We start from the raw sequence: 24,575 nt of genomic DNA on the forward strand, positions 1-24,575 counted from the left end.
GAAGGATGGATGATTTTTGGCAGATGGAGATAATAGAGAGAGATGTGGTATCAGGAACGCAGACGGGAGAGTGCAGAGAACGCAGGGTTGCCAGATACAAGCAGACAGCATGAGAGAGAGAGAAAGAGAGAAAGAGAGGAAGCTGAAATGGCCCAGAGAGGGAAGGAAGGATAATATAGAGAAAGAGACGAGGGAGACAAAAACTGTATGTAGGGGTAGAGTGCAGATAACACAAAGGGCAGAAAATGCAAGAGGTTGAGGCAGACAGTGTGGGATTGCAGCGAGAGAGAAAAGGCGAAGAGAAGCTGAGAGAGGAGAGGAGTCTATACTCAGATCAATGGATGGCCTGTCCTCTGCTGCGTCTGCATTTCCTCTGGTTCACACAACAAGGCCCTCTCACTACATCCAGCAGAGAGAGAGAGAGAGAGCGAGAGAGAGATAGAGTGTGCAAGGCCGAGTGTGTACATGTTTGCGGTCGTGTGTGAGGGAGAGGATTTCATTCAGGACTGAAAATGACCCCTCTGCACTCCGGGCTTTTCTTAATGTTGGGAGTCAACGGTCGGGTCTGGGATGGAAATTTCAATCTGTGGCCTCTCGCACGGCCCCCTGGAAGTAAATCTACTCCGTACAGGCGGGCCTTTATTTATAGCAGAGTGGATGTCCGTAGATTTTGTATCTGCTGGATGCGAGAGTCACAGTGTTTGTGTCTCAGAGAGACTTCAGGCGGTGCTTCCTCGTCTTCCACAGGACACACAGATGGATGGAAGACGGCTTGATCATTTTAAGACTAATCAATGACTCATTTATCTACAGGATGTCGAAAACAGCGACTCCACAAGCCGTCAAATTGGTGATAAACAGTCCAAAATCCAATAAAACGAGAATCAACAATTTTGTTAATTGACCTGCCATTTCAGAACTAATGGACAAATTGCTAAATGGATGCATGACGGACGCACAGACGGAGATTAAGGCTTCTACTTGTCAGAGACTGGCTGCAAGGAAAACAGAGAGCACATAATGGTGGTGGATGATCTGACAAGCAGCTGCAATCTCTGCACATTGTGGAGAACACTGCAACGAGAGGACGACTGCAGCATCAGCTCGGCCTCGATAATGACACATCAGCGTCTCCTCTCATCCTGAATTAACCGTTGTTTGACGGAAGCCTCAGGTCATGACAACAGGCCTCAAATCCAGCCTCGCAGACACAATTATTATATTAATATAAACTGCCTACATTTTGGGTTTAAAGAATTAAAGTTGTTAATTATAGAAAACACAAAAACACATGGTTTCAAAAGGCTCAAAATAACAGTATATTATCCTTAAATCACTGAATAGTCTTGGATTTTAAATTCTCAAATTTAACCTACCTGCTGCCAATCAATTTTCAAGCTTGATATTTCCTAACACGCGGAGCTGAAATTGAAATTTACTGCTCAGCTTTACGTCTCAACCTCGGTCAGGGCTTTTAGCTATTGTGCACGATTTCCATTTATTTTCAGAGACAAGTGATTTGCCCAGAGACAGACAGCAGACTGCTCGCAGGTTGCAAGGGCACAATAACACAAGGCCACGCGTTAGACCTGCACAAGGGTATCAGCTCTCAGGGGTGTGTGCACGAGTGTGAGAGTGCATGCGTGTGTGTGTGTGTGTGTGAGAGAGAGAGAGAGAGAGCGGGGAGATGGGATGAGACAGTGTGTGACGAGGCGTGTGCATGTGTGTCCTCCAGCAGCCATGATGCATTAGTGTAACCTGATCCCTCTCCTCCCCTGCGAGCCCTAACCTTGAGACAGACAGGGAAATGCAGGTTGCTGAGGCGCGTTCTGTTATAAATGAGGCTGTTGGTCTTCATCACCCATTCTGTCTAGAATTAGATAACAGGGGAAGGTAAGAATGTTAATGATCAATTATTCCTGTCGCTAGATGTCAGGAGGCAATTTGGGGAGAATCCATTCCTTTTTTTGTTATTGTTGTTTTTTTGGGGGGGATTTAACACAACACTTTGCCAAAGAGGATTCACCACGAGCTAGGAGGTGTGTTCATGATATCTCTAACATGGAACGGAAGCAAAATTGATAAAAAAAACAATCAAAAATATCTCATACATATGGGATAATATGTTTTCATGGAAAGTCTGGTGTTGTTGTGCTATAAACAAAAACACACAATCTCCAAATCTGAATTTATACATCCAGCCGCCCCTCACAAGAACAATCGTGAGATTTCCCTGTTGCTGTGAACGCATCTGATCGATAATCTCCTGATGCATTTTTCATATGTGAAAAAACAAACTCCAGAGAAAGTCTGGACAAAATCCAGTTCCTCTCTGAAGACATATGTATGAGTGAAAGCAAAGTGAATACTATTGCAGTACAATGTCATGACCTTGCTGCATCTTCCCCCACACTAGCAGTAATATAGTATTTTTTCTACTCTTTATCTTTAACTTTATTATCCTGCACTGATTAATATCTGAAAATCATTAAGTGAAACTCTGTACTAAAGCATAAAATCCTGCTTTCCTGTCACACCACAAACTTAATGGGGGAGAGATGTTTCATTATCTCCTTTTTACCTCATTGTAAAAAAGCTGTTATGCCTCAGAGTCATTTCTTTCATTAAGGAACCTGCGCCATTACTGGCCCAAGTATAACGAAACCCACAATTGAAATTCCTCATCTCGAATACATTTAATAATAATGGGGTATTATTCCTCATCTTATTCCCCTACATTAAATAATACTAATCCCAGAGCCCATTAGGAACCTTAATCATCGGAGGCTGCGATCCACTGCGGGGAGATAATTACACTTGATGATATTCACAGATAATTCACAGATGATCACATGATTCGGCCTTTCTCTGTTCCTCTGTAGTTTCCCTTTCTGCTTTTCTTCTGCAGCACGTCACACCCACATGTCACTGTGATCTGTCAACCTCGAGGACTTTGAAATTACCAAGGGAGCCAGATGAGAAAAAAGAGTCAAGTCAGAAAGAGAAGATAAAAGAAAAAGAGGTGAAATGGGAATTTTAATCAAAAAGAAGACAGAAGGTATAAAAATAGAAAATGGAGAAGGCGGAACAATACATAATTTACGTACATACGTTGGGGTAAGGTCATGAAGGTTTAAATATTCATTATGGGTGTCAAGTCGAAGCTTTTATATCTTGTAGGATTCAGTTTCACTTCTCTGCTCATTCAAGGTTTATGTTTGTTGAATTATGCATCAAAATAAATGTTATAAATACACTTGTGCTTTTTGTTGTTTCCTTCAGAAGAAGCTCTTGTGTGGCAAAAGCGATGCCAGAGTTCGAGGTTTGAGTTCCCAGCGGAGTCGCTCCTTGTGAGAGTGAATGAACCTCGGGTCACTGCGAGACACGCCGAGGAGAAAACATAAAACATGTTCCGATCTGCAGATAACTTCATGCTAGGTTAGATACTGCACACAGGGGAGAGACAGGAAATGCATAGAAGTGCAGGTTGACATTTTACATCTGAGGCATTTATCCGCCACATTGCACATCGGCTGCAGTCAAACCGGACAGCTGACATTTTGACGGACATTGCAGAGATCAAATCTGAGAACCTCCCATTTCAGGACGACTTTTCTCTCTGATTTCACAATTACACTCGGGGCCTCTGAGTCGTCATTTGCAGAGATCAGCAGGTCAGAGGTTTATCGTCCGGCTCAAAGACACTTTAACTTGATTCAGACGTCACAATGATGGTTTAGAGTAATGGAAAGGTTACGTTTCTCAACTATGGAAATGTCATGTATCCAAAAACTAGTATTAGATGGGGAATAAGAGGGCTGGAGTCAGTTTCGAACCCTGAACCTTCTTCCCACTGCACCACCATGTAATTAACGAGGCCAATTAACCCATGGTTAACCTTAGGACACTTTGGGAAAACAAAACTGAAACCAAACCTGTTATTAAACTGTTTTACTTCTATTTGCAGTAAATAAACATGTTGAGTTATTCAGTAGAGTTAATAAAGAAGTGGCTGAACACAACAGAGGATACAGAATGCCATGCAGTCACTTCTGATCAATAGTCTTTTAATTTAACATCTTGATCGTATCATTTCTTTCTTCTAGTTTGCTGCTGCTGCTGTATTGTTGCTTCATATTGTTTGTTGCTGATCTTCTGAAGAGGTCTAACACCGTATTATGGTATCAGACATATTTTTCATACATTTTCACCTTTTATATTCTCCAGTCCTCTCGCTGCCGCTTTCTTCACCTCCTCTTTCATCTGCTCTTATACTTTTTCCTCCCTGTACTTCCTGTTCCCTTCTATCTGTTCATTTATCACCGGCCACATCTTCTCTCTCTCCCCATCTCCATCCCCATCTATCTCTCCTTCCTGTTCCTTTTCCACTGTCCACTCAGCCTACCCCCCTCCTCTTTTTTCTTGTTCTTCCTTCTTCTCTTCCTCTTCACTCATTTCTCTTTCTGTCTCTCTATTACCCCCCCACCTCCCTTCCACTCTCTGATGGGTGTCCTGTTCCCTCTCTCTCTGGGAGTAGCAGACCTCCTGACGGCTAAGTATTGATCGTCCCATCCCTTCTTCTCTCTCTCCATCTTACACACACACACACACACTCACACACACACACAAACTCACACACATGCATTAGGGTGACAAGATAAAAGGGTTTGTATGCCCTAAGGCAAATGCAGCTAAACATGAGACCAGGGGCTCTCAGCCTCCAGCTTACGTATCAAGAACAGAAATATTTAACAAACCCAAGGCTGTGAACTCACTCCCATATCTCAAACTGTCCGAAAATTACCATTAGATATATTTACGACGAGCTTATTTTTATCTGCACGTTAAGCTCGGCATGAAACAACATGAATCATGTAGAAACGCTGCAGTTGAAACATTCTTCCGCTGTTGCCTCAGAAGGCTCAGGGCAACCAGCTTGCTCTTGTCTGTGTGAGGGAGAATTTCCGGATAATAAAACTATTTATAATCTTTGCCTCGGGGCGAACACTTGACTCTAACGGGAAGAAGTTTCCTTGTTTTTCTGTAAAAAAGGCCGTTCCAGCAAAGCTGTCTTAGAGGCATGTTTAAGGGCCCGTGTGTATTTCATATGTAAACAAATTGAAAATGGGAAAACGCAAAGTTGGGGTCTGTGTTTGATCCCTTCCATTTATCTCCATTGTCCTCAAAGGATGGGAGTTCTGTAGAGCGGAAGATGCAAACGGACACTTCACTTCCCCGGGATTAGAATTTATTACTGTGGATGTAGCCTAAGAATCTAATTCACCATTACAATCCTTAATGTAGAAGCTCACCAAGGGACCGGGTCAATATCATTCAGCTGCAGAGCCACACAAACATAGTAACGTAGAAAGTTTAGATAAAATCTTTCAAGATAATTATAGAAAACTATTTATTGTCTCTAAATCTCATCTCTGGAATCACACACGTTTAAGAGCAACCTGCAGTTAATTATAAAGAGATTTACAACAAATTCAAATTATGCAGTTACACCTCGCAGCCACTTGGAGACAGAGCACAGTTGCATTGAGTAAAATTGGTAAATATATCACAAATAAAATCAATATACAACATAAAAACAAATTCTGTGCAATACAACTGTCGAATAGAATCAGTTTGTGAAGCGTTCTCCTTTGGCCAGCTGCCTTGCTCAGAATTTATAGTGAGATGCTTTTGTCAACAGCCCCTTTCAGATGGGAATACAACCCCTAACTGTGGCGGTGTTAGTGTCTCATCCACTGCACCCCAGAGCTAATAAGGGGTTGTGAGGAATCGATACCTGGCACGAAAAACAATGTGACTTTCAGCTGCCGTGGCCACATCAATCACTCTCATTGCCATTAGCTCATCTCTCGACACCAACTTGGACTTCTCTCTCGCCTGCTACCTCACAGCCTCCCTCCGCCCACGATGGTCGCCGGTTTCCCTTCCATCCTCCACCTCTTCTTCTCTCCTCCGTTCTCTGTCTCCCTCCCTCTCTCTCTCTCTCTCTCTCTCTCTCTCTCCCTCGCTGCCAGCTCAGCGGATGCCCCTTGTCACAGCTCCTATTTCAACCTTCTGAAGTTTCCTAATTGATCGCAATTAGAGCCGCTATAGAGAAAAGGGGTGGGGGTGTGGGGGGGCAGACAAACCGAGATGGGGAGGGAAAGTGTATGCATGTGTGTGTGTGTATGTGTGTGTGTGTGTGTGTGTGTGTGACTCACAGTGAGAGAGATTAAAATCAATGAGTCTGTTTTGAAAGTGGCTATATTAGCAACTGGACTACATTCGACCACAGACTGCTGAGGTAATAACACAAGAGACGGGGTGGGGGGGGTGACAGAGAGACACAAAGAGACTGTGACTCACAGCAAGAGGCAAAAACAAAAGAGACGACTGATGGAGGGAGTTAAGTGACGCTGAGTGAACGATATTAAGACAGCGACTTGGAAAAGGGAACCCGTCCAACGCTGACACAAGTGTTAAGCTTTCTTTCTTTCTTTCTTTTTTAACTCAGTGTCACATCTTAACACTATTTACGAGACAGAATGTGTAACAGTCAGATTAGATTTGGTGCAGGAGTTTTGGTTTCTGTCTCCATAAAGACACAGTGGTACCAAACCTGGAAAACATCTACAGTTTGGAATGCTGTGCAGTACAATGTGGATGCCCAACCTGAATCCATTGGGACCAGTCAGGTGACAGAGTTCAAAATTGAACTGCAAATTTCTGCAGGTTGAGAAAACAAGTAATAAACATGTGTGTCAGTGCTGGGATTGGGTCAGGTTTTGACACAAATTAAAGATTGCCTATTTGGTTTAGATTTCTTTCTGGATTCTGTGTACAGTGAGAGTTTGGGCTGCTAACTTCTACATATACAGATTGCAGTTAACAGGTGCATTTGTGATATCAACGAAGATAGTAGTAGTTGAGCTCTGGCAAGAATTTGAATCAGAAAAATCCTGATTCTTAAGAAGAAGAGGATAAAACCCCCCCGAATAAGATGTATTAAGGGTGAAAAGACGTATGTAGAGGAAAACAGATACAGGGATAAGTGTGGATAAAATCAAATGAGGCAGACAGAGAGTTTTGCGAGAAATGTAGTTGCCAAGAGAGAGCGACGGATAGCAAGGGATTTGTAATAGAGAGATAGAGAGGCAGAATGACAAAGAGGAAGAATAACAATGGTGCCAAAGCCTCTTCCATCCTCCTTGCAAACGTCCCTGATCCCCTTTTTTCTCTCATTTAAATTCCTCTCCATTGTCATTGCAATCCGGGCCTAACCCCCCACAGCCTGGCAAATACACACTCATTGACACACACACAAACACTCATGGACATTAGAACACACATGCGTTGACCTCCAGCAGCCACCAGAGCCATCCCAGGGAGCCGGGCTCACACATCTTCGCTAATCCCCATCAATGGGCACACACATGTACACACTCACAGTGTTTGCTGGAAAGATAGGCTCGAGTTTCCCCAGACTGCAGATGTCAACGTGACCCTCGCCGGGCTAACATGGGCGAGGAATAGCAAGCAGCTTGTCACCAAGCATCCAGTGTCTCGTCGGCAACACAAGGCCGGGCAGGGCTGGTGCCGAGCTCACTTAGGCCTTGTCAACATGCATAGACGATACAGCTATAGCTTTAATTCGGCTCCTCGCCTTACCATCTCCTGGTCAGCAGGGCTCACAACCACAGCACCCTGGCTTGTCAGCAGCAGTATCTCACACAGCAGACACACACTGGGCTCTCAGTAGCATTAGCCTCCGATGTCTTCAAAGCTGTCCAGCAGGAGCAGCGGGGCTAGGAAATAGCGTCCTGTCAGCATTGGGCAGGACATGGCTGGGTTAATAGAATTCCTTGGCTTATCACTCCCTTGTCAGCAGTTCTAGGTCAGGGAGATGGCACCCGAAGCTGATCTTAATATTGCCTTGTCAATGTGCACAGGCTGAATCTGGACTGCCAGCAAAGCCCGGGATCACGCAGGAGAGAGCGAGACACAGTGAAATGAAGCCTTGTCTGCAATTTCACCGGTGTTGTGTTATTCCTTATAACTCTCATGTCAACAATGATAGAGCAGAGATGGTAACTGCTGATTCCAGGACGGTGGTCTGGCCTTCCTCCAGGATCATAAGAACAAAATATCTGTCTTACCTCTGGAATATTATATGATATTACCTTTTATTAAACACAAAGCAGAATCGGCCTCAAAGAAAACAAAAGCCTCGGATGGAAACTTTAACTGTTGTATTGCCGTAATACTTCTCTAGTGTGGTCTTATTTTGCTTGTTTACAATCACTCTGGGATAAACATGTGAGTAATTGAATTATAGTTTTCTTACAATCGCTCTGTAGCCTCCTCCACAAGTAATGAAGTTTATTAAGAGCTGCTCTGGGCAAAATTAAAGAATATTGGATATTCCAAAGAGGAACAAACACACATCAAGATGCTTGAGATAATGAGTGAAACTAGAAGGGCTCTCAGGTAATTGTGAATCCATTAAATCAGGACAGACTGACACACACAAACTCTCAAGGCAAGAATGGCTGATCCGAACGTGTTTACACAAACAGACAAGGTATTGTGTCGACAGATCAGTCATTATGTTTATATGCACATCAATTTCCCACTGTTATTCAAAATATGACGATAGTAAGAATTCGATACAAGGGATGTAAACAGAATTTTCTGTTTGGATTATCTGAAATTGACCTTATTCCACCTTTATAATTTTCTGATTGAGATGTGGGATATGTAGATAAACAGGGTTTAAGAGATGTAAAGCAGGTATTCAGAATATGCATCTCAGCTTAGTTATCGTTATTTGCAAAAATAAATGCCCATATTTGTGAACAGACGGGGAAAACAACAAACACTACCTGGCTGACTGAAATGAGTGAGTGATCCCAAATGTTGAGTGGGTGAGTTAGAACTGGAGTCAGTCAGCCAAGGCTCCCCATTGGCCATTTCTCTTTCCAAATGAATTGGTGCAAACAGCCTCTATTGGCTCAACCCTTATTGTGGAAAGCAAAGCGACAGATCTCGCTTCTATCAGCTTGTTGGATAATCCCTCGCTTCTTTCCATGGATGACAGTCATCAGCACAACCTGCGAGAGGCCCAGCTCTCTCCTTTCATCTGCTCTGTTCAGTGAGTGGCAGACAATCGGAGCAGCTGTTTGCTACTCAGACGGAGGCTGGGCACGAGGGGTAAGACAGAAGCTCACCCAGAGGAGCTGTTTGTGTGAACTCAAATGACCAAATCAGTTCCACACGACATTAAACTGCAAACTTCCCACTGCCAGCTCCCTGGTACAAAGTCTGTGAAGTGTGCGAACAGATAAACTGCTGCAAGGAGCCAATACTGGGCCGAGAGACATTTTGACATGTCACTGTAGAAAAGCAGCCAGAATAATTGAAGTGAAATGTGCTTTTCCTACTAAGACATGTTGAACATCTAAAAAGGGAAACACATCTTCAACTTCACACATTGACCATGACATGCCTGGTCAGATAGTAGGTTTTGAACTCTTGATAAGACTGAGGGTCCGGGTTGTGTGCTCTATGCATCAAAGTCAGGAGAACCAGGTCTAGACATCCAGACCCTCTCGTACATGCTGCAACACTTCCCATTCCTTCAGAGCAGAGAAGGCAGCATGAGGCAACAGTGCTTCCTTGCAACACTTCTTAGTAAAGTAGCCAAGCTTCACATATTAAATCAAGTCCACGGAAAAGTGGCAAATAACTCAGCTCCTTTGTGCAGACCTCTGCGGAAGTGTGTCATATATGGAGCCAATAGTGTTGTTGCACATGCTGAACTCTTCACAGAGAGATTTATGCTCACATTAATAATTGTAGAGTCCAACATTTTTTCCAATAATACAATCAGAAGCAAACAACTTCATAACAAATGTGAGAATAAAGAGGTTATATATCATGGCTGGAGTAACTTGACTAGAAATAATCCACTTTTAACAGGTTTACATGTATCAGCCCTTTGAATCTCCTGCGTCCCGTCTTTCAAAGTCATTTTATGTGTCTTGTGTTTCTGAATGTCAGCTCTTTGTTTATCATCGTTATGCAACATGACATATGACTTGCTGCGAGGCCAAGCGCCCCGATGGGAAGGAAAATAAATTCTTGAACTTGAACTCAATTACGGTTAAGGCGAAAACAGAGTCGCAGAGTAATTGGGTTGCATTGCACCTGGCTGTCAGCGGTCCCCTAAAGCGCCTGCGAGCTCGTGTCCTCGGTTCAAATCCCTGCGCCAGCATATAGGGAGAACATGGCTGAGCAGAGCAAATGAGTAATGCTCCCACGTCCCTCATTGACTGCAGACACGCCGCCCTTAAGCAAGGCCCGCAACCCCCAATATCTCCACTGCTGCCGCCGAGTGAGCGACAATTTGCATTTGGTAAATCTGTATGCAAACATCATCGGTCATTCATGTGTAAAAATAAATCTGTCTGTTTTCTACAGCAGCTTTTCCTTGTAAAGTTTAAATGAGTGGAATTAAACTTTATCCTCAGGTTCCAATGAGTGAATACAAGTGTGTACACATACTATTAATGTTCAAAGCGTTGCGGCAGGCACGGACTTCCCTGTAGGTAACCTTATAGCCCGGAGCTGTCAGGGTGAATGCATGGCTGTGGCCTGCGTGGAATCTGGGTATCTGTGTGTGTGTCCAGCCTGTCTGCGTATTTCCTGTCCCAGTTTGTGTCCGTGCATGTCCCAAGTTTCCCCATCCGACCGTCCACATGTGTTTGTCGCTGGCATTTTTTTCCGCACAGGGCAACTCTATCCGCCTCCATGGAGTCCTTTCAACGCCCGCCGCCACACACACAAACATACATCACACATCCTATCGCTGACACACACATGTCACCACGGCAACCAGATACAGTGGAGGACCTGCTACTGACGGAGAAGCAGAGACCACCATACTGGCAGGCCAAAGGTTCTCAACATGGGGAGAGCGCAGCTGCTGCGGTTGCTTGTTGAATCATGACACACACGTTTTCCAACAATATCCTGGAACTGAGACACAACAACTAAATGCAGTTCACTCAACCGAAGCTTTAACCTCGTAGACAGTCGGCCTCCTTCCTACATGTGCTGAACAGGTTCACAGTATTCCTCTTCACACATGTGGTTCCTATTGTCAGTTTGATTTCGCACAAAGCAACCGGTTCGTAAACCATCATCTTGAAAAGTGGCGATGGGCAAATTTCACGTGACGGCAGAGCAAATTTACAAGATGATGCAGATTCACCGCCGATGTGGTCGGGTGGGAAAACAAAGAACGAGAGCAACACTCCTATCTATTTATAAAGCGAGTGAAATTGGTTTCACGGCCCCCTGGCTCGTAAAACTTACTCAGCACAAAATAGAGAAAGCACCACATAAAAGTCTAAATTCAATGAGATAAAAACCGTCGAGCAGAAAAAACAAACAAAGTCTCAGTGAGCTCAACCTACAGCAAAGGCATCTATGTATGCAGGAGGGAAAAAAAAAAAAAAAGATCTTACCTTGGACAGGACGAAACGTCAGCACAATCCTCCTCTTCACCCTGTTAAAAAACAACACAGTGTCATTAATCTGATCGGGAGTCAGACAAAAACAGATTTAAGTTTGCAAAAGTAAAAGTTATTGTGCCTTTAAAATATTTAATTATTTGACTGAGAGTCCAAAGAAAGCTCATTCAATATTTACGAATATTAAACTTTGAATATGTGATGTATAAAAGGGTTAACATCCGGCTTAAAAGCAACCAAAGGACTGGAAAATGGAATAAATTGTTTTAATAGCTTGCAAAGATTTTACCGGACCCCCGACCGTGCAGAGAGAACAGAAATAGCACCGTATTGCAAAAGATTTTGTATAAATTAGAGCACTTGAATTTCAAAAGCAAGAAACAAAATGAATGTTTTTGCACTTTCTCCTCTTCCATCCTCCCAGCAATGTGTCATCGTTGATTTTCCTCAAATCTACTCTCTCCACCTTTCCTGTTATAAATGGCGTTTAATCAGAATGAAAAAAATCTGAATGTATATATGTATCCAGAGTTATGAGTTAATCGTAGTCTTATCTCCTCTGTGCACCAACTTCTCCTCCTTCCTCTTTCCATCTGGTTTCCATTCTGTCCACCTGCCCATCAGCGAGGGACAGGTGAGCCTATTACATGCTTCCCACACTGTCTGCTACACACTCACTCTCACACGTACACACACAGACACACACACACAAAGCCACACCAGCTCTACTTCATGGTAGCTTAGCGTGCCACGCACATCAGCCCGATCTGCTGCGCTGTAAAACGGCTGTTACCGCAGCCACGTCACGCTCCTGATGAAGTGGTCCAGTGTCGAATACGAGAGCTCCAAATAAAAATGCCATCACCGGAGGATGGAGGGAAACAGGCGAGAACGGCCGTAATGGAATAACGAAGGTCGAGCCCTGAAATTGAGGTTTAACAGGCAACAGCCAAATTTAATTAGAAGTTAAAGTGTTAAGTGTAACCGAGGCAAAGACTGAAGAGGATTTCAATATTAACGAGACAGCATCTGTAAAACAAAAGGAGTTACATTTGAATCCCTGTTATTGACAATGAGATGGAGTAGATAGGGATTTTGTTTCCCAACAGAAGAATATATTCACACCCTGAGACAACAACCGAATAAATTAGAGTCTGTGTGAAGTTAAACGAAACTCGCAGCAAAAGATAAACTGCTTTCAGAGTACTGGACTATTTTTTACTTTTCTCCAGAGGAGGTTCACATTTGAACCCGCTCCGTGGTCCGCCTGGCCTCCTCTACTTGTTATTTACAGAATTACCCCAAACTGACAGTAGTATACTTGATCTGTGGGGGATTTAAAGCAGTCTCTCCTTCAGACCCCCAAAATATTTCATTCCAAAAGACAATTAGATACTGTTTTATTCTAGATAAAAATACAGAAAATCCAATATTACTTTTGACAATAAAGGAAAAAACTAAAACTAGAAGACTAATAGGTTCAGAGGGTTGTTCCTTCTGACCGCACTTCATAAGTGTTACATGTCAGCACTGACCAGCATGGTGGTAGTTGCGGAACACCATGTTCTCTAAGAGAAATGGAAAAGGCCACAGGGTGGAGATACGAGCGGCTCGCCCACTAACGGTCGGCCGTTCAGTCCTAATGTTGAAGTGTCCTTGGGTTATGTGAATGTGATGTATGACTGATAGAGAAGTGGTTTATATAGAATTATATAGAAGCGCTGTGTGCATGTATGACCTGTAGTGTGAAGTGCTGTGAGTGGTCGTTAAGGTCAGAAAAGCTCTAGATAAATTCAGTCCATTTGCAAAATTGGATCTTTTTTGTAGGAATAGAAGAAAGGCCAGTGTTGCTAGTTTGCAGGGTGATGAGGGGGTTCACTTATTTGACTTAAACCTCAATATTAGAACTTCCCGGTGTGACTTTGTCTTTAAAAATAGAAACTGCATTTATCGATTTATTTGTACTTTAACGACAACAGTTTGCTGACTCATTAGAAAGGGATTATGTACTCTTGGAGCCTGGAGGTGATAATCAGCACACAGTCGCTCGTCCCTACGGCACAAGGTGAGGGCACTGCAGCCAGGGAGGGTCTCAGTAGTGTTCCTTAATATGGACGACAGGAAAACACATTATGGCTGCTGTGCATCTTTTAAATCCTCTTGTAATCACAGCAATTACTTGTAATGGACTTGTTTCCCCTTGTGAATACTCCAATATAAAAAAAACTTCTGAAGGCTACATGTGTTTGTGTCAGTTTAACAGACGGTTTCCAGTCACGTCCCTCTCACATCTTCTGCCACAGATCCGTCTGACTTCAGTATCACAGCTCGGACATGTTTAGGCTGTTTTCTACTCTGTTGAGTCGAGTCAGTGCCTCTCGGTTCCTTTACATCCATCAGAGGCTGAAAGGCTATTTATTTATTTATCCATATCCAGAAAAACTTGACTGGAGGAGAGAGGGATGGAGGGAGAGAGGGGGAGAGGAGGGGGAGAGGAGACGGACAGAAAAAAGGAGTTGGCAGGGAGGGGGGTGAGTTTGTTTACTGTTGATGCCGTGCGACATCGCCTTTTAGACAACTGCTCGCTGTCGCTCTTCTCGTTTGTTCTTCCTCTACCTGCCTCCCCCTCATCCCGCTCTCCCTTTCTCTACCTCCCTTTCTCTCTCTCTGTGCTTCTCCCCAAACACACACCTTTCTTTAGTTTATCCTTATTTTTCTCCTTCTTCCAGACCTTGACACCAGCTGCACATTTCCAACTCAGCAGTTCCACAACCCTCCAGATGACGCAGTGGGATTTCACGCCAGCTAAGAACATACGAGTAATAATAACACTAAACTAAAAAGAGGAAAAAAACAACAACAACAAAAAAAGCAGGGAAATCAGCAAAAAACAAATCCCACAGGCCTCGGTGCAGATAGGGACCTTGACGGAATTAAGGAGACCAGACTATTTCTGATGAGTGGAAGAAATATTATGCAAGAAAGAAAGACCAGGTGAGAATAAGAGGAAGAGCTAAATATACAGAGGCTACTACAGAGAGGCAGATTAAAATAGATGAGATGTGAATGTGAACAGTGAGAGAAAACCCTCAGAGATAATTACACACTCAGTGTGGGTCTTTTCAACACCCCCGTAACAGCAGATCACCCCAATTCCACAGCCACAGAAATGCAAACGCCGAACTCTTTAATAATATTGTTCGATCGCAGCTCTAGAACGTCGGGTTTTCTTTCCAAGCGAGCAGCCGAAGCCTGATGAAATCTGCCTGTGCATCCTGATTCAGGAGATGTGAATTCTACAGGCAAGAGCTCGGACATGGAAACTATTGCTGGCAGTCGGGGCTACATTTTCGTAGACTTTTGTTGCTGCCTACGGAAAATGTTTTCAAATGACATTAAATCCGGGGCTGAGGTGTTAAACCAAACCGATTGTTCGCCTCAAAGCCGGCATTTCCACCCTTTTTGATCTCGGGCCGACTAAAGGCAACCTGGAGGGTCTTTAATTTGCAACACAAAGGGCCACTCTTAATGGGTTCTGTGACCAACACTGGATTAACTTTTGTAACCAGAGCACATGCACTGAAACTAAATGCTAATCAGGATATTTATTTACCCTTTTGTGGTCGATTTGAATTACTGTATCCCTCAAGTTTTTTGTGACCAAGCTTGCTCAGTGAGTGACAGTTTGACATGTCTACTGGCCACACATAATGCACTTTACAAACAGATGTCTTCACTGCATTGTGAGTTTATTGCAGGGATAAGGGATTACAGAGAGAGAAAACAAAAAAAACGGGGGGAGGATTCACCGCAGCCACCAGCCAAAAGCTGGGATTGCATTTATTCATTTGTCTGTTTTCTGTTAGTCTGTGACTTCAGTACCAAGGAGCTTTCAGGAATGAGGTCGAATTGTATTCTTCACTTTTCTATAACACAATTCTGAACGTCATGTTTGAAGAATTCCTCCCAAATGTATTTATTTTACCCGTCACTCTGCACTGGAGGACTAAACATGCTTCTCTCACTGCAGAACATAATGTAACAAAAGACAGATATAGTTGATTCTACGCAGACAAAAACCTGCATTAAAATGTATCTGTCAAACGTTTTTATCTTTTAATTCTCAAGTCTACGACAGGCAAACATGGATGAACTTTGGAGTAAAAAAAAACATCACCCTTCACAAATAAAAACTAAAAATACAGACAGTGGATTAAAAGGTTACCCTGGCAGAGTTACTACTATAAATCAATGGGCTAAAGAAGACCCAGAAGCCACTGAACTGCACGCTGCACAAAATCCAATGTGAACCCAACCGACAGTCCCCCAATTCTTCCCTTCTGCTCTGTTTGTCTGCCCGTTTTTTAAAGCCAGGGCTATTATTAGCAGCCAAGGGGATCGGGTTAAGAAGATGAAGGCTCAAAGAGCATGGAGGGACAGAGAATTTCAACATGAGCATAGTGAGGGGTAAACCCGCAGGAAACAAACAGACCTGCAGACCAGGTTTACAAAGAAGGTGAGCGAGTGGAATCTTGAGAAACTATGTGTGGCAGCATAGCTTGAATCTACCTGGAGCGAAGGTGTCTTCAGATAAATATAGCGATACAGGTTTTATGAGTGCAGTTTAGTTTGAATGACTCATTTATGTCTTTAAATAGAAGAGAATTCAATGAGTGAATACCTGCCCTGAGGCCCAACATTCCCCTAATGAAAGCACATTCGAATCCCTGAGTTCTGCATCAAATCGCACATACTTAAATAAGAATTAGTCCAATTAAACATGCGCCAGTGTTTCGGTCAATCAATGAAAATGTTAAAGAAAGTGAACAAAATGATCCTGAATCTGCTGCCTGATCCAGATTCACACCAGAATATGATGGGTTATTTTCTTATTTATTTTTAAACTGCTTCCTCAAGGACAGACGAACAAGTGGAGACCAAAACATAACCTCTTTGGCAAAGATATTAAGATAATGTTGTGGTGATGCTGCGGACATTGGAAAAACTAGGATGCTAAGAGGGACAGGTAGGGTGGGAAAGGTCAAAGGGGAATCAGGTAATCTTAATAAATGTGTCAGAAATCATTAAACTTTAAAGCAGCAAAGCTTCAATAATATAATACTCCAGAAAATAAGTAAGAGTGTAACATTAGTCCCACCCTGACCCCAATTAAAGTGCCCAAATCTTTCTCTGTCTATGTCGAAACACCATCTTGAAAGTCACAACCGCAACCAAGGACAGTCAAAATCCATATTCATAATAAAAACTGATTCTCCATTTAAACACGTCTCAATTTGAGGATTTTGTGCCGGCTGAGCAATGGCATCACCCTGAAACCCACACAAAAAGAGACCTCATCAGATAACGGCGAAAAAAATCAATAGAAAATGTGGCAGTGAGTGGGAAAGGATCGCACAGTGGAGATGTCAGAGGTTAAGCGAGCAAACTGGAGGCAGATAGTTCAGACTATAAGCCTCGTAATCTGCCTCATAACTGTCATCTGACATCACTGCAGCAGATGCTTCATCTTGGATCCTGCTCTCTTCTAACCTAGTGGGTGGGGGTCTCTCTGTCACACTGTAATGTAATGAAAACAGAAGAGAGGATGGTAGAGAGATGGTCTGGTGCTCCGTGCACAGAGGCAGCGACAGACAGCGGGTGAACAAAGTGATGTTAGGGTGTGTGTACGTGTTAATTTGCAACCAGCTAAGTATGGAGCTTTTAAGTGACACTTAAGCAAATGCACCGTAAAGCAAATATATAATGTGTTGATTTTTACGTTTATGGCCCCAGATGTTTTGCATACATTTGATGGTTTGCCTCGCGTACAGTCGGGACAACCTGCGCAAACGACTGACCTGGTTCTAATTAAGTTGTTAAAGGCGAATGAGGCAGCTAAGAGAGGGCGGTTAAAATCAAAATTGGCTACATGTGCAGTCGGTACAGTACAGAAGCAGAGCTGATGAATAATGTCTCAATATGAGATGTTCACCAACACAACACAGGTTCTTCAAGACTCTGAAATTAAAATGCAAGCTTAATATCTACTAGTGTTGATACGTTTTTCATGAATTTCCATGACAAAGTGTGTGATTGATAATAATTGAGCTTGCGATGAAGTTATGAGGATGAGCCAACTATCCGACCATTTTCTGCTTCTTCAAATCAATTAAGCGATTTCAAAAAGCTCCATTTGACAGATCTAGCAACTCTCTGCACAGACCCTAGTTACTTTCCATGGAAGAGTTACCAGCACTGCTGCAAATACTGCAGGAGCCTCTCCTCCACTATACTGCAAATGATGTGGAGCAAGCTCGTTACAAAACGTCCAAAGTGTTAGGGGGGAGGGAGGGGAGAAGGTTTCATCTTAACAGCTCAGCGAGAGAGAGAGAGACAAACAAAGAATCGCAAAGAGAGGAAAAAAAAATAATGAACCCTAGAGCCAGGGAGAAGGACGAAGAGAGGAGAGTGAAACCCCAAAGGGACGTTCAGGAGATTCAAACTCCTCTCATCAGTGCGTCCGCCTCTGTGCCACGAGATGTAAAGGCAGTCAAAGCAGGAGAGAGGGAGGAAGAGACAGATGAGAAGAGAAGGGGAAGAAGTAGAAGGAAAAAAAGAAAAACGAGGGAGGGTGGTTAAAACATTTAATTGTGTTCTCTCCTCTGGCAGAATGATAACAACTGTCTGACTCGCCTGGAGATGGGAGTGAAGGGCAGAGAGAGGAGAGGGGGGAGAGATGTATGAGGCAACAGGGATGGAAAGGGTTTACTTAACAGATTGGGGGGGCAGAGAGTGTGAGTTCATCTCTGGTGGGAGATAAACTGGGAGATCTTAGAGGGACTAAACAATATTCTACATTACCTGTGGTAGATTAAGCAGAGTGGAAAACCAGCTATCTGACGTTAGTGGGAAGGACTGAGGAAGGAAGTTAAATTGTTTATGATGTGATCTCCAGAGTTTTATGTCAATAAAACCGAAAATATCAGGGGGAAGATATGTTTTCAAGCTAACGTTTGACCAGCCGACAAATTTCACGTAACCTATTGTGCCGTGATGAGAACAGGGGATCAGATTAGCATTTTAAAATCATGCAGGAGATGAAATAATTTGTTGCTACTAAGTTGTGCTCAGAGTTTTCAACTTTTTCAACACGACCATTTCTTCCCCGAGGTGAGACAAATACATCTCTATAATCTTCAGGGGCCCATTTCTGTGGCAGTGCAAAGACTAGAGGAAGCAGCTCAGAGCATTTAGTGATTTCTTGACTTTGACATTTGCTTTTCCCCGTCGAAGTAGAATTTTGATAACAAATACACAGTGAGAAAAGACGAGCGGAGGCTTGCGTTTCATTCAAATAAGGAATGAATGGATTGAAAGTCAAATCTTTGTTTTGGTGTTTTGCTCTGACAATTTCCATCTCAGAACCACATCTGTTTTTTACAACAAACTGCTAGAAATAACCACACACACCTTTTCACTTAACTCGCTGGTTAAAACTTGGTTTTCATTTGTCTATTAAGGACACGACAGATTAATCTGATTCATCATTCCAATGTGTCACTCCCTCATTTCCAATTTTCTTTTTTGGCAAAAGTTATTGGTTTACTCCTTAACTGCATCATGGTGCAAGCTGTTGCTTTAGATTTTAAGATTTGACAAGACGATAAAACATGATATACGGTAGAATTAAACCTCAAATAGTGTTTTGTTTACTTCTAATTTGCTTCTATCTTTCTTAATCAAACCGGTGAAAAAACACTCACATCATCTGCCTCTCGTTGCAGATTTGTGTGTCTGCTGTGCGTTGACGTTGTGTCGCTCTGCACCTTCCACACAACAACATGATTTGTTGAGCGGCTGTCGCCATGCATCACTGTGATTGGCACAGCTGTTTCAGAGAGATGAGCCCAGTGATGTGTGTGTACTCATTAATCAGCTCAGTATTCAGTTCCCATTCACCTTCACCCATCCTTTTTGCACTTTGCACTGCTGCGCCTACAGGTGCACTTACACAAGGTGTGCACAGTGATGCCGGAACAGTCCACGCACCGACTGCTCCGTCCTTCTGCAACTGAGAGAGGGCCCTCAGTGTAAAATGCCTATGGTTCCATAACTTGTTCTTGAAGGTTAGCAACTGACAGATGCAAATCACCAGCCCAGTGAAATAAATTTCAGTGCACGGCGCGCCCCACAGCTCAGTTTGGCAGACTAAAGAGTGACTAAAGAGTGTCAGCATCCCCAGGCAACGCAGGAGGAAGAAATACAGAGATAGAGAGGAGTTAGGAGAAAAAAGAGGGGGAAATGACTGGCAGATTGATAAAAAGACTGTCATCTCTGCTGGGACGTGAATAAATGGATGATGGGGTGGTGGGGACGGATCAGAACGTGGAGCGGGGGAAGTGAGGAAAACAAGTGAGGTGGTTTATGCCAAAGTGAACCTCCTGCCCTGGACGACTGCGAGTGGAGTCTGCCATAAAGAGAAAATACAAAATTGGGAAGAGCAAGAAAGGGAGGGATGAAAAAAACGAAACGAAAAAACGAGTCACGGAAAATAGCAGGATAGGACCCGCTGTCAAACTTGGCCAAAGACGACGGAGACCGATCGCCAGGCCATGTGGATGGGTACCAAGAAAGATCAAAAGGGGTGGAGGGAGAAGAAGAGAGGGATGAAGGGAGAACAAAGAGGCAAAAACCGGACTAAAACGGGCTTAACTGCCGATCAAAAGGAAGGAGGGAGCGAAACGAGGGATGGAGGCAGAGGGGGAGCGAGAGCAGAGACCGAGGGAGCAAAATGGTGTGAAATTGACATGAAAATGAGGGGATGCTTGGGGAGCAGCCAGCTCGATGCAACACCTGAGGTTTGCACGGGTTTAGGTTGGGTTGGCTCTGGACGATAAGATAAGTGGCACCTTATCTGTGGCCGTCAGACAGTAAACAAACCAACTGACATATACAGACAGTTTCTTTTGGCCGGAGGAGACGCAGACGTGGAGAAAAACACTATTACAAGATTGGCAGATAGGTATTTGGGGGCTGTTGTTGGAATGGACTCAGATGGTTATTTGTCTGTGTGGCCATCTGTGTGTTTTGTGCTTATACTGTATGTGTGTGTGTGTGTGTGTGTGTGTGTGAGACCATGCAACAGGGGGGCTTAACTCTGTGCTAAGGGGTGGGGGAGCATCATTGACAGTGATCATGGGGTCCAATTATGAACTAATGGTCCATGCCCATCATACATAAGAGGAGAATTCACATACAGTGTGGTTCAATAGACTGAGACCAGTGGAAACTGTTGGATTATTGCATCAATTTGTATGAAATGCGTCAATGTGTCACATGCTTCATCCCCTCAAGCTGCATCACAGGCTGGAAATGACCCTTTATCCCTAAAAGCCCCAAACTCATTGTGAAAATTGTGGGAATAAAACCCAGATAAAATGGTGCAGTGCACTGGTGTTGGGTGAATCATCTCCATGCTACACTCTCGTTCTGTCTCCACTGAACATTCACTTAGAATTCCAGCTGAGATTTTCATTAAAAACCGCGAAACACGAAATCAAGTAGGTTAGGAAAACAACATGTTCTGTCTTTCAATGAAGAATCAGCATTACAACCTGCAGAGTTGGTCAGTGAGTATGTGTGTTGGTTGTGTTAGGGTTTGCACACATGTGGGAGATGCAGACGTATAATCTGGGAAATTCGATTTAATATTAATTCAATACGACGACTACTACTGCTATGAATAATAATCATTAAATAATATATGTTATAAATAATGGTATCATTACATCAAAGTTAAGCATTGAAATGGTTCCTTTATTCACACATTTCCTTTTAGTGAGAGAAAAGCAGGAAATAACCAATAGATTAGTCAAATAAGTCATTTTTACATTAAATAAATCTGGACGTAACCTATTCTTGGATTACATAGTCGAGGTTTTCTGTGTGCCTATCTGTATCCATGTAAAATATCATTGTGGTTTCCTATTGTATCGCCCTTGGTGCATGTTTTGTGTGTTGTATGCCACACACCATCTCCCACATTGGGTTCTATATACAATCAATGTCTCAGGCAGGCAGGCTGGTCAGCGGGGGGGTATATATATAGTACAGACTTAGTCCTTTGTGAGATGAAAAAGCTTAGAGGATGTAATCAATGAGAGAGTGAGTGTCATAAAAGGAAAGAAAGAAGAGAGAAAAGCTGGTGACTGTTTTTGTATTGCCTCACAATATTGAGGCTTAAAGTGCTGGATTGAGAGAAACTACAGAGATAACGAATAACAAACATAAGTGAATAAAGCTGTAATTTATGTATTAATTAAAAAATTATGAAGTTTCTCTCGATGAAGTGACTTTAAAGATATGAGTGGAAATGGCAACATGGATTTTCCACTCTTCCATCGAGCTTGTGTTTTCACCTGTTTGTTTATTTGTAAGAAGGATTATGCAAAAGAGCAGCGAACCAATCTGCTCCGAGCTTGGTGGAGCGGTGGGGCTTTGAATCTTGGTGTGGATCCAGTCACAGAGGAGGATCCAAGAGCTGTTTTTTCCACTTTCTGTTGCATTTTCATCAGTTCCTCTGGATCTCGATGTGTTTAGAATTGTCATTATTGTTTTTTAGTTTTTTCCTTCAATGAAAATAGCTGTGAAGTATTTGAATCTTAATGGAGTGAAAAGTCGGAATCTACTGATTACACAATTAGACCGTCTGATAAAATATGAAATCCCAAACGCTATAATATCTCCACAAACACACTCACAGATTAATTTGGCCCAGGAGGACAAACAATTACCAAATGTGTAAATATATATGAGAAATACCTAAAAGGAATCTGAATCGTTTAGATTCATATTAAGAAAGGGATCAACCTCATGAAGCAGCATCATTACTTTGGCGGTGAGTCAGGGGCAGAGATTGGATTTTTATACTCTGGTTGCTCGGCTGTGATGGTGTGAGATCCAGTCGGTCATCTGCAGCCATAAATGTTAATTAACAATCTTAGCTGCTGGACATTATTTCCTGCGATAGCCAAAAGGGAGGACCCATAAAAATAGGGTGCATGTGCATGCAAGTATGTCACATGTGTGTATATATATATGTCCTTATATATGAGGTTGTGTATGTGTGTGTCCACTGCGTCTTGTTTGACAAGGTGTGAACGTCTGCGTGGTCCAAGGACACGCGGTGATGAAAACTGTCCCAAAGGCTCCTCTGTCCTCTCCTAATACGTCTAATAAGCCGTCAGCACAAACCATAACTAGCTAGTCACACCGCGACAACATAATAAAGCTGTACAGGGACAAAGTCAGGTAAAAGTCACACCGTGGCCACATATTACAGGAGCACACACACACACACACACACACACACACACACACACACACACAGACACACACACACACACACTAGGTCGGGTGAATTACACTCCGACATCACAAAGAGCAATAAAAGACGTGGGAAAAGTAAAAACGACACTGTGGACTCGTATTACAGCTCAGTGTGGTCGGTGTAAGTCGAAGGTCAGGCTCTGTAACAAGGTAACACTATGACCTCACAGCACGGCTATAAAACAACCACATTAAGGCGAGTCATTGTGTGATGTCATGGTTTGAAGACCGCAGTGAGTCAGAAGAATCGCAACGACGCCGTAAAAATCACTCTACATTTCATAGCCGGGTATCAGGCGGCCAAAGTAAAGTCTCCATCACTTACAGTTCATTTCTGCACTGAAAAGGTGTTTAGCGATGCTTCAGTGCTTCAGACTCAGACCTGACCAGAGGTGACTGGATAAAGGCAGATTTTCAGATCATAAAGAGAAAGAGTTGGCCCCAGTTGGCTCCGTAAAATAACCACAGAGTGTTTTTAAAGATGGCTGACATGACAGCTCCCAAAAAGTCAGAGCGTGGACTTTGGATCAAAATGTACAAGATGCCAGAGTTCGTATCTGTGATATTTGAGCTTTATTAAAAAATGATGTTATTTTTAAAAACCCTGGTCCTGTTTGGTGAATCTGGCTTATTAATGAAGATGGAACCCAAACCACCAACCCACCAGTGTCTGTGGAAAACCCAGCTAATGGAGACGAGCCATAACTCTCTCTTTCCATCTCACTGTCGACGCTTCTCATCCTCCCCTCTCCCTTTCTCCCTCATGCATCATCAATCAATCCGTTTATCCCTTCTTCCCCATCCACCAGCTCCCCCCTTATCTTTCCAAATGTACTGTAGGACGCCACCATTTCAGGCCAGGGTAGTATTCCTGACCATGAAGATGTTTTACAGCACCCCCCACTGCCAACACCCTCCCTCACTCTTGAACCTCACCTTCCCTAAACAGATAGGAGAAAAGCCCCCGTGTTGGAGTCACGGTTCAGTGGTTTCTAATTATGTGTTCACTGTAGGAGGCTGGTCAGAATATTTCATATGGACCCGGGAGACTGCGAGAGATAAAAGAGACGGGGAGGGGAGGGAAAAGATAGAGAGGCGTGAGAGAGAGACAGAGGGAGATGGAGAGAGGAAAGAGAAAAGCAACACGTGCTGCAGAGTGCATAAATACAGCGGATTTATTGTTTGTGTTGTCCAGGGATGACATTAGACAACCATAAGGCGGGGAGTCAGTGGAAGAGTGGGAGAAAGGGCAGGCAGGAAAATGTCAGGGTTTGTAAGAATCTTAATCTACGATATATTTAAATGCAGGTCTTCAATCAAAAGGGCGGCATGATGGTGCCGTGTGTGGGTCGCCCAGGGTGTTTCTGTGCATCTGTGGCTGTTCTTCAGGTATGCAGACTTCCTGCCACTGTTCAAAGACATGCAGCTTGGTTAATTGGCACCTTATAGTGTCCATAGGTTGAATGGGAGCCTGGGACCAAAAACAGTGGTTTCTATCTATAGTTCTTTAAGCTCTCTAACCTCTATGGCAGTTGATGAGCTGTCCAGGGAGAATCCCACCACTTGCCCAACGTCTGCAGGGATTGTTATATTCCTACAGGATGAATGGATTCTAAAAAGAGATTGAATATTTGCGGTGCTCTCAAAACACAT

At 43.3% G+C, this 24,575-nt stretch overlaps 1 protein-coding gene across 1 annotated transcript in view; it reads right to left on the minus strand.

The window, feature by feature from the left end:
• cntfr (ciliary neurotrophic factor receptor) overlaps positions 1-24,575 on the minus strand; it is a 195,071-nt gene that overhangs the window by 145,031 nt on the left and 25,465 nt on the right. Inside the window, exon 2 of the mRNA XM_061073663.1 lies at positions 11,529-11,569. The gene's annotated coding sequence lies outside the window, so the exon portion shown is untranslated. The remainder of the gene's footprint in view (positions 1-11,528; positions 11,570-24,575) is intronic.

This window comes from Limanda limanda, chromosome 1, assembly GCF_963576545.1.
Source record: "Limanda limanda chromosome 1, fLimLim1.1, whole genome shotgun sequence".
Taxonomy (NCBI): domain Eukaryota; kingdom Metazoa; phylum Chordata; class Actinopteri; order Pleuronectiformes; family Pleuronectidae; genus Limanda; species Limanda limanda.